Consider the following 12,055-nt stretch of genomic DNA (forward strand, 5'->3'; position numbering starts at 1 on the left):
TGAAAGCATTCCCTGAAAGTTGAAGTCTGCTGGTAGCGAACTTATGCTAGCATAGTTTCAACACACCCCCCCTCCCCGCCCTCCCCGATCCTAATTCAATCATGATTCTCCTGCTAGCCTGTACTTCAAATCGCCTGGGTTCTTCAGATTCTGCCAGGGGTACCACTAAAGAGTTTCTTTGCAAGATGATTTGACAGACGTGCTGCAATTACTCTGATTTGCTGTAGATACTCAGAAAACCCTGCTGAGTCCCTGCTGATGACTCTTAATACCCCCCCTCCCCATGGGAGAGAGATAGAAGATAATGATCACACATGTTTTTTTTTTTTTTTAATCTTTGCTGGGGTGCACTCATCCATAGCTGGTGCTGCTGATAACTGAGTGACTTAGGGTAACAATTTTTGCTAATTAGTAAAGTATCTGGTGTCTATACTGATTTAGGTAATGCTATAATGGTGTGGAAAACCTCACATCCAATAAATATAAAAAGTGCCTACAAGTTGTAGACAGTGTTCACACTATGGAAATTATGTTTTGCTCTGAGTTCTATACATGGGAATACCTATACTGACATCATTAACATACACCCAGGGTTTTTGTCAGTGTACATATTCAGTTATTAGAAACAGGCCATGTTTTGTTATATATTTGTACCAAAAAATATTTTACCCAATGGAACAATCTATCTTTTGAACCAATATATATATATATATATATATATATATATATATATATATATATAAGTTGTAGGAATCACAGCAATCCACATCAAATGCCATAGTCCAGCAGACGCATGGGCAGGACATGATGGCGCCGGTTTCCCCCACGCGTGTTGCGGCAGCGAGTCGCTACCGAGATCATCTCCCACTCTCTCCGCCACAAATTATGGAGAGATCACCAGCGCACCTCAACCCAACCCACCGAGTCGCCCGGGAGCAGGGCACAAGTGGATGTCTCCCCACACTTCTTATAGTCAAATATAGCAGTGAGGTCTTTTCTGTATCAACAGTAGCCTCAACAGGAAAAATATGGTGTCTCCTCATGCTCCCTTGGGGGGCACCACTCATATGGAGGCAAGTGTACTGGCATATTACTGTATGAGCTTGTTACCAGTATATTAAGGAAAGGTTAGGTAGCCCAGGCTTGTGAACACAGGAGAAGAACCTAATAGGCAATACCTCACAGGCCAAAATGGCTGCGGCCTCTTCTTGATCACAGTGATCTGTGGCTGGACTGTGCCATCTCTAAGCATGAGGCTGCAGCGGTTACCACGGACAGCCAGATTGTGCAAGGTAGCAGGTCCAGCAGGTGATGTCCAGGCAAGGCGGAGCGAGAGCTCAGCCACCAGGAGCTCAGCGCCCATGCAGGACAGAAGCAGCAGCAAGATGGTGCCAGCAACCGGCCTCTGCCCAATAGATGCGCAGTGTCAGTGCCTGGTGGGCACAGTCAGGATCTGGGGCGACAGAGATGTGCCTGAAGGGTTTCCCCAGCACCACAGGCAGCCAGGTCCAGGCAAAAGTCTGCAGGATGGGCACACAGGATAACTGCGACAATGGAGCAGCAAGGGAGAACGTCTACTCACCCAGCCGCCTCGATAAATGAGTTGTAAGGCTAACTGTAAACTTTGGAGCAGATAAAACCCAAGGTCACTGTAATGTGGCCACCTTTGAGAAGGTTCGTTTGTTCTCTGATATTTAGAATGTCTTTATATATGCTAGGTTGTCAGTCTATAGTTTTAGTTGGTAGGGTTTGAATTTGATATTGGTGGCTGCTGGTTAGTAGAGTATTTTGTGGGAACTCTCCCACCTTTTATGTTGTTGATCTCATTATCATTTTTCTATTACTTATTAGTGGGACCTCTCCCCAGCAATTTGCTGGGAATTAACACACCCTCTCTGGATGTTTTCATAGTTTTAGGGAGTTGAACCCCAATGTTTATGTTTTGGATGGATGTGTTTTTTCCATATTTAGTTTTATGACCCACCATATTAGTAACATTATTTAATCTTAATTCTAATTTAAAATTAAATTTTAATTTTAATTGAAGCTACTTCTTGCATATTAAGAGTACTGCAATGGGTATCAGGTTTGCCCCAAGTTACTTCAATCTGTTTATGGTCTATTGAGAAATGGGCATTGTGAATAACAGATTGTCAGATAGGGAAAACCAGGTGCCTGTTGGTGATTTATTGATACTTTTTTATATGGAGAGGAGACGAGGATACTTTAAGCATTTGTTGCGAGATTTTAATCACAATTATTTTAATATCAAATTAACTTTTAGTATGAGCAAAACTGGTATTTCTGGATCTAGAAATTTACATCAAAGCTGGGCATATTTGTACTAAGACCCATAGAAAACCAACGGATTATAATTTATACATTGACATAAACAGTGAGCCTCACCAAAGATGACTCAACAATGTACCATTAAGACTATACAAGTATTTTAAACAAAATTACATCACAGGAAGTACCCTGAATGAACAATTTGAGGAAATTCTAACAAAAAGCATTCCAACAAAAAGGATATTCTAACCAAATATTAGAAACTTAAGAATTAAACGTGAATGAGATTGAAAGAATTGAATTACTGAAAGTAAAGCCCCCAAAAAAAGGTTAATGGTAACTCTAATTTTGAAAGGACATTCATCTGCCACTATGCGGCACATTATTAAAAGGTAGAGACTCTTTTTAAAAACAACTGGAGAATCTAGTTGGATGACCTACCAGATAAACCAAAATTTAAGAGAGCCTCGTCCCTGAAAAATATTTTAGTAAAGAGTGCTCGTCCTGAAACAAGAGAAACAAAGGATTCCACAAGTGTGGGACATGTAATGTGTAAAACTACAACTAATACACTATATGAATAAAATGACTTATTTTGAAGTTAATATAGGATTACTGACTTCGTCAATTGTTATTCTACTATTTAGAATGCACATATAGTATGTGGTGTATCAACAAAAACTACTACATATTTTAAAATAAGGTCCACAGAGTATATCTTTAATATAATAAATTGCCTTATTGCCACAAAACACAATAAACTTGGCAAGGTAATACAAAGTTTTTTTTCGGTATATACAAGGTTAAGGGGGATATTCAATGTAGGGTCACAAATTTTGGGCTGGCTCGACAGTCGTGACCCTGTCCCATTCTTGGTCTGCTCGACCAAGATTTTGCAAGCGCGGTTCAATGTCCCAACTGTCAAGCGCCGAGAAGGGGGCTTGACCGTGAGAAGTGGCCGGGAATTGGTGAGCTGCGACTGAGACCTTGTCAATTCCAGGTCGTTCTCGGCAGAACACCCCCAACTGCTTGTGAAGTCAGGCACATGCTGCCGAGATCCCTGTTTAATGCTGTCGAGGAAGACAGCATTGAATAGGGCCCCGCCGCCATTTCCCCAGTCAGGAATCGTGGCGGGAGATTGAAAATCCCCGTAAACATAATTGGAAAAATAAAGACTTCGAAGTGAGACTTGCAAAAAATATCAGATTAAATAGATTTTTACATTGAACATTCTTTTTCCAAACGGGCATAATGTTGACTTTGAGCTTAAATAGGTTTTAGAAAATTTTATTATAACACTATAATACAGTATGTATTTCATATAATTTTTTATCATGTGATTGTATTTATTTGTTATTAATTTATTTTCATTTATTCCCCTCTTTCATGTATCAACTCACAATGAAACTCTACATACAAAATGGGCAAATCGGAACCCCTCCTCCTAGTATAGGGATGTACTTTGCTGGAATAACAAGTACAGCATAGAAGCAGTATAAGAGGAGGCTGGTAATCTGATTCATGCTCAGAAAGTTTCTTGTATAAAGTTTACATTATGGATAAATAAAAGGCTAAAAAGAGGGCCTCTTCCATTGAGCAAAAGGGCAGCCGAAAAAGTACAAAATAATGTGAGAAAAGAATTGTATGAGGATCAGTCTAGTTAAAGTCTGCCGAGTGGAATGCAAATGGAAGTGACGTGTTAAACGCATGGGTCACCTCCGGCCGGCAGAACTCAGAAGAGGATGGTCTATTGGCCTAATTACCAATAAAGTGGGGTATAAATAGATCCTGTGAATTAATGTTCCTCCAATCCTGAAAAAAGAGCATAGACCTCCGAAACGCATTATGAAGGGCGGATGCTCTTTGGGATAAGCACTTTAGAGACGCCAGCACTTTAAAAGTTAAACCCATAAGCGTGGATCCTCGCTTGGTTTTACAGGATACGCCCACTGCAGCACCAACAAAGGGTGAGATAAAGGTACTTATTGCGGGGATTCATCTGGAGAATTACTGTTTATGCCTGTGACCTACCTGCCATCATTTTATTTATTCTATTCACTTTTTATATTCATGTTGTATGGATGTACAAAAAATTGTGTTCCATTTTTACCTTATTGAACTTAAGGTGTGGATACTTACTTACTTTATATATCTCTGTACTTACAATGACTCCCAATCCTTTAGACTATGTTCTACATTGTCTTTCTCTGAATATGCTATGTAGATTTTAATTAGAAACACCCAAGATTTGCAGAAAACGTAACCTCATGAGTCCCGATGAACATATGAAAATGTACTAATAACAGAAAATCCGGCTGCGAGATTCACATTCGGCAAATATTGTTCATTTTCAACATAGAAATGAAAATTTGTCAGGTCACAGGAAACACTTCCAGTTACTGTAGCTAATTGGGTTGTACTGTAAGAGTTAAATGCGACAATGCCGAATAATAACTGTTTAATCATTTCTGCATCCGATATGTTACTTTGATGCAGGTTACATACTCCAACACCTGCCAACATATATCAGAGACTTCGTGCCTCTGTTCACTGGAATATTTGCCAAGCACAGCGTCCTTGATAATGAAATTTATTCAGACTCGGTAAATTTCAATTGAACTTTTTCCATAAATAAAGATGCAAACATTTTGATATGGCATCAATGTTTATTTAAATGTAATTTTGCCTTCCTGCTTGTTTCGCCGTATTCAGGACACTAAAAGGCAGACATTTTTTATTGCTTTCGAAGAAAGGGTCTTCGGGAGATCGACAAAAAGGGTGATTGCCCAATTCCTTTTTTAAATCAATTCAAAATCAGTAAAAATCATACCCCAAACCTGCATTTCTCGTAACCCCTCATCCGTCTATTAGGGAGAAATATTTAGTGATTTCAGTCAAGGAGTTAAGCTGTGTACACACGGGGGCGATAGGGGCTGAAATCTCTGGGAATATGGTCGCTGGCGACCATATTGCCAGTGATGAGAGTATGGCCCGGCGATAAATCGCCAGGTGCGTGCTCCCGTTTTCAGCCCCATTCTAATCGCTGGTCGCAGGAGCTTGCTTCTGCGACCAGCTGATTAGCTCTGCGGAACCACCGGCAGAGGTTCCTTTTCATCAGCGACCATCTCTGGTCGCTGATGAAAAGGAGAGACTGAGCAATATATCTCCCCTGTGTGTACGGGGCTTTACTAGGAGGTGTGATGGTTGGTGACATTTGAATGGTAATGATCCAATTTTCCTAAGATTGAAAGACCGATACAGTAGTTTGAAAATAAAAGTAAATAAATAAAAGTAAAAAAAGTATATATTTTTGGGGGTTTCTAAAAATCGTTTTGGTTAATATTAAATAAATGTTCTTCGCCTTGTTTACTCAAACGAAAATTTTGGAGCAGTTATTGGAAACAAAATTGGGTACTTGTTTCCTAGCACGGCCACAATCTTGTGGATCGTGTACCTTTAAGTTAAGGTACACGATCCACACGATGGACCCGATTTCCTTTGAAATCAGGTCCATTTGGCCGGCTAAGACACAATATCAGGGGCATCGCGTCGGTCGGGACCATTAACATTGGTCCCGACGCGACCGACGCGATGCCCCCGATTTTCCCATAGGCTTCAATGTTAAAAAATATTTTAACATTGAAATCGTGTCGGGATAGGTAAAATATCGGGGGCATCGCGTCGGTCGGGACCATTAACATTGGTCCCGACGCGATGCCCCCGATTTTTCCATAGGCTTCAATGTTAAAATATTTTTTAACATTGAAATCGTGAGAAAATGTGAAAAATGTGAAATGGGCCAATATGACCCATTTCACATTATAGATGTCCCCGTCGTCACCCCACGATAGACGCCAACCCGAAGCGTGGCGAGCGCGGCGAGCCCGCGAGGGGCAGCGGTGCGCGTCCTCCGACCTTTTCATTCCCCTACTATCCACGTCGGCGTGGAGTTGAGAATAGAATAGTGTGGCGAGCGCAGCGAGCCACCGAGCCCGAAGCGTGGCGAGCGCAGCGAGCCCCGCGAGGGGACGCGTATAACTTCACACTCGCCACGCTGCGGGCTCGGGTGCCTCGGGCTCGGTGGCTCACTGCGCTCGCCACACTATTCTATTCTCAACTCTACGCCGACGTGGATAGTAGGGGAATGAAAAGGTCGGAGGACGCGGGCTCGCTGCGCTCGCCACGCTTCGGGTTGGCGTCTATCGTGGGGTGGGGTTTACGCCGTTAAATTTGGGGGGATTGGGAATATTTTACATTGAATCCAATGTAAAATCGGGTCCCAGAGGCCCGATTTACATTTCATTCAATCAAAAAATCGGGTCGGTCGCGTCGATCGCATCGCATGCGACCAAATCGCATGCGATGCGATCGACCCGATTTTTCCGACACGATCACCCCGATGTAAATCGGTGTGGCCGTGCTAGGAAACAAGTACCCAAAATTGTCAGTTAGGCGGCTTATTGACATTTAAAAGTATATTTATGACGGGGCAAAATGTATTATTTTATGGCTATATAATTGGTGCTTACATAATAAAATAACATGCAGTATGTTGTTCCCATAATAAAAACAATTTGTATCATCATCACAATATAACACTTTCTGTATTATAGCATTGTACAGTATAGCACTCCTATTGTTTGTTTTTTATACAGTATGTTACATTTTTCAGACAATTAACTTTCACCCCTATAACACACCTAACACATTAGCTGCTATTATATATCTTTCACTTGCTCCAATAGTGTGATGACTTGGGGTGGTTTGCTTAAGCTGGTTTTGGGGGCATACCTTACACCCGACATGAACCTTTAGAATGTGAGGGAATGATGTTTTACCTGGTGGGTTAGGGTATGCCCATAAACCTGGCCAATATTATGCAAAAACTCTCTATTTATTGCAAAATGTATTCCAATTATAATTAGTATAAGTGCACCTACTGTACCTCTATTTTTTTTTCTCTCGGAGTGTATCAGTATACAAATAAGAAAGGTAGAACACCTCATTACATGGGCTGTGCAGTCTGGGGTCCTATATATCATATATATTCTATACTGTGCATTTTTATGTAAACTTCTAGCCATGAGGCAACTTCAGCCTCCTCATCTGTAGAATCCTCAGCCTAGAGCCACACCCCTCCTCATCTGTAGCACCCTCAGCCTAGAGCTGCACCCCTCCTCATCTGTAGCACCCTCAGCCTAGAGCCACACCCCTCCTCATCTATAGCACCCTCAGCCTAGAGCCACACCCCTCCTCATCTGTAGCACCCTCAGCCTAGAGCTGCACCCCTCCTCATCTATAGCACCCTCAGCCTAGAGCCACACCCCTCCTCATCTGTAGCACCCTCAGCCTAGAGCCGCACCCCTCCTCATCTGTAGCACCCTCAGCCTAGAGCCACACCCCTACACATCTATAGCACCCTCAGCCTAGAGCCACACCCCTCCTCATCTGTAGCACCCTCAGCCTAGAGCCGCACCCCTCCTCATCTATAGCACCCTCAGCCTAGAGCCACACCCCTCCTCATCTGTAGCACCCTCAGCCTAGAGCCGCACCCCTCCTCATCTGTAGCACCCTCAGCCTAGAGCCGCACCCCTCCTCATCTATAGCACCCTCAGCCTAGAGCCACACCCCTCCTCATCTGTAGCACCCTCAGCCTAGAGCCGCACCCCTCCTCATCTATAGCACCAGCAGCATAGAGCCACACCCCTCCTCATCTGTAGCACCCTCAGCCTAGAGTCGCACCCCTCCTCATCTATAGCACCCTCAGCCTAGAGCCACACCCCTGCTCATCTGTAGCACCCTCAGTCTAGAGTAGCACTCCTCCTCATCTGTAGCACCCTCAGCCTAGAGCCACACCCCTCCTCATCTGAAGCACCCTCAGCCTACAGCCGCCCCCCTCCTCATCTGTAGCACCCTCAGCCTAGAGCCGCACTCCTCATCTGTAGCACCCTCAGCCTAGAGCCGCATCCCTCCTCATCTGTAGCACCCTCAGCCTAGAGCCGCACCCCTCCTCATCTGTAGCACCCTCAGCCTAGAGCCGCACCCCTCCTCATCTATAGCACCCTCAGCCTAGAGCCACACCCCTGCTCATCTGTAGCACCCTCAGTCTAGAGTAGCACTCCTCCTCATCTGTAGCACCCTCAGCCTAGAGCCACACCCCTCCTCATCTGAAGCACCCTCAGCCTACAGCCGCCCCCCTCCTCATCTGTAGCACCCTCAGCCTAGAGCCGCACTCCTCATCTGTAGCACCCTCAGCCTAGAGCCGCATCCCTCCTCATCTGTAGCACCCTCAGCCTAGAGCCGCACCCCTCCTCATCTGTAGCACCCTCAGCCTAGAGCCGCACCCCTCCTCATCTGTAGAACCCTCAGCCTAGAGTAGCACCCTACTGATGTTTCAGACACAGATTCAGATTATCTGCTACAATTACATTTTCTGTTGTACAACAATTATGTCTTCTCCCTGTTGTAACTAAAAACTTTCTTTGACTGAGCTGTACTGTGGTGTACATGGAGTGTACACACTAGGCCCATTCTGAGTGATATTGTGAACAATATCTCCTAGTGTGTATGGGGCTTTATACTGTGAGACATGTCTATGGAATTGTGGTCTGTGCAGAGATTTCTGTATACATGAATACCACTCTTTTGGGTACAGGTGATACAAGTACGCCCTGATAAGGATAAGGTTTAATGATTGGGTTTATTAGGCGACAGAGATACCTATAACTCTGTATATGGGTGTATGTTCCCTGTAGATTGTAAGCTTGCAAGCAGGGCTCTCCTACCATTTTGAATGTCCGTAACTACCCAGTCTGTTTTATCCAGTATTAAAGCTATATAAGAAACTGTTAAAGAATAAAATAAGTATATGCATGTCTGTCTCCCATTCACTCCCTTTTAGAATGTAATTTTTAGTGAGCAGGGCCCTCATCCCTCTTGTGTTTTTTTCTTCCCTCACTTATATCATCATCTCCTCCCCACTGCCTACCATGGCACCTAACCTTTGGGAATGGCAGCCTTTCTGGTGATTTGGAGAGACACATTAACAGGGACAGGGCAAAGGTGAGGAGGCGGTTGAGGGGGCGTGGTGGCTGAGGCACATCATAGTAGCCATGACCCTTACTATATAATGCAGAGATTATTGGCATGATACATCTGGGTACAGGTGTACTGTATAACGTCCCACTTTACTCCTTTTTCTAGATTTGGAGAAATTGGACCTTATTTTGGTCCACACACGACGCACTACCGGCTGCCCACCCATTCGCAGCCTTGGGAGCAGGGGAGTAATCATTTCTCCAGTGCTTGCAGATCTAAGACACCTTTATGGTGTCTCTGATCTGTGAGCACCCTGTGTGGGACGCAGGTGGGCAGCTGACATGTGCTGACGTCATCTGCCCACCCACCACCACCGTGTCATCAGGGGATTTGCATGGGAGTGCCCAACAATTTTATGGGAAATCCCATGAAATGCTGGGTGTTCCCATAGGCTATGCCCCCCGCCGCCACCCACATGAACATGTACAGACGCTACAAATCAGTCTCCCGAAAAATTAGTCACCAATTAAATTAGAATAACCTCATTGTTATCCCTAAATCCATTTATACAGCACTCAAAACTAAAACACTCAACACTCAAAGGAATTAGGTATGTGCATTTAGCACGAGGGACCTTTATATCCAGTAGTGCAAAGATATTTGTTCGGGTTGAATTTTTACCGAATCGGTCCCTGTCATTTCCTGGCACAAGATAAAGTGATTACTGTATATTAAAGATGAGCCGCACAACTGAGTAAGCATTGATTTGCGCTTCATAAACAGCTGGAGTCACGCAGAAAACACTGGATACACTGGAAGTTGTTTTCCTTACTAAATGCAGATAGTAATTCCTAACTGATTAGGCAACAGCAGCAGAAAATAAATGCACAATGACTGTAATTAAGGTTTGTTATATGGCATGTGTATATTTACAGCAAGAGACAATATGTTGTGCTGTTGACAAAAAGGACTATAAGTGTTAATTATTCTGCCCGTCATACCCGGTAATACATTGTACATATAAACTCTGAAACATATCATGGAGCAGAACTGTATTAATCTACTTTATTTCTAATTTTGTAAATGAAAATTGATTTTAAAAATAAACACGGTTCCGTCAAACACAATTATTTAATGCCTTTTGTTTTTCAGGTAAAAATAAGTTACAGTAAGTGTTATGCAAGTTGATGTGTCATGTATTGTTATGTACACTGTGGAGAGGAGCTGATGGTATATCAGGTATATCAGGTAATAGAACCAAGAACCAAACTGCATACTCTGTTACCACGGAGATCACATACTGTGTACTGTAGGTAAGGACAACAGAAAAGATTCACTAATATCTTAATTATACAGCACACAAATCTGCCTTTTCTACCAGTCTAAAATTCTGGGGTTTTGCCTGGTCAACCCACCACTCAGGTCAGTGGAAATGGCTACTAAGAAAAAATTCTAAGTGTAGTGACCTGGGTTTTTCCCAGGAGATGAGCAGGGTTTTCAGGGAGTCTTTCCCAGGCAAAGAGCAGTGAAAACAACTCTTACCAGGGCTTTTTGGCCAGAGTAGAGGTGGCTGGCCATTGAACAAGCGCTTCCTGCCGGTCCCTCCATGCTACCGGGCAGACCACTGTTCCCCACACCCTGCCCGGCCTATGCTCACAGATTTTAGCCCAGCTGCCAGGCCCCATCTGCTGGCCGCCCCCCAGTCCCCGCATGCTGACAGACCATCGGTCCCAGCACGCTGACTGCCTGCCAGTATCCAAAAGCTGCCCTGTTTTTCCTTTCAGTGAAAATGGTGTCCACCCAAGTAAAACCTGGGGATACAATGCAGTGAAAATATCTGGCGACCCACCAAAATCCCAGGTCAAAAATCCTGTGTTTGATCCAGGATTGTTGTGGAAAAGGGTTAAAGCAGTGTAGCCCAGTAATGAGGACTACTATATACACAATTAAACATTAGCCATGTATGCCCAAATTCACCTAGGGGAACTTCTCACCACTCTACAGTTTGTTTCTTACCTGAATGTTGGCAGCACAAGTTCAGTTTCAGTTGTATTCAGATGTTTAGTGGCCACCATATGGTCTACACACGTTAGGTCAGAAGGTCAACATGATGATTGTCAATGCACACATGTTCAACACAGCATTTTTATCTTTTTGGATTTTTCTCATATGCTACCATCCACGTGGATTACAGTTGGGAATTAACATGTGTCGGGGGCTGTAGAGGAACGAGGCACCTTGCCCCGAGTGTGGGAAGCGCAAGGGGACATGGGACATTTATAGTGTGAAAAATTAAATCTTTAACAAAATGGAAACGTAAACCCTACTTCCCTTGAAGGCTCGCTTCGCTTGTATGCTTTGGGCAAGGATACCGTTCCTAATCATAGTCTGTGTAAATGGTAAAGTTGGAAAAAGTTGGGAAAAAAAACTTGGGTTGACCTTATGTTTTAACTTTTTCATGTAGGCCATCTGAAACTGTCAACTTTTTGAACTTGTTGACCTTTTACATGTTGACCTTTTGTCCATGTTGACCTTTTGCAAATCAGCCATATGAGGTCCATCTATTGACTGTAAACCTATCACCCTGATAACCTTCTATTTGTCAATCATAAAGACATCGGGTTGAGCCATAGGCAAATACAGGATTTTTTCATTGGTAGTGGTGGTGGTGGTGGTGTACAGATTCGTAAGCCCAACCCTTTTTCAGCGTTCTGGTGCAATTTGCAGG

The sequence above is a fragment of the Crinia signifera genome, chromosome 9 (genome assembly GCF_055691185.1).
Source record: "Crinia signifera chromosome 9, ASM5569118v1, whole genome shotgun sequence".
In the NCBI taxonomy this organism is placed as follows: domain Eukaryota; kingdom Metazoa; phylum Chordata; class Amphibia; order Anura; family Myobatrachidae; genus Crinia; species Crinia signifera.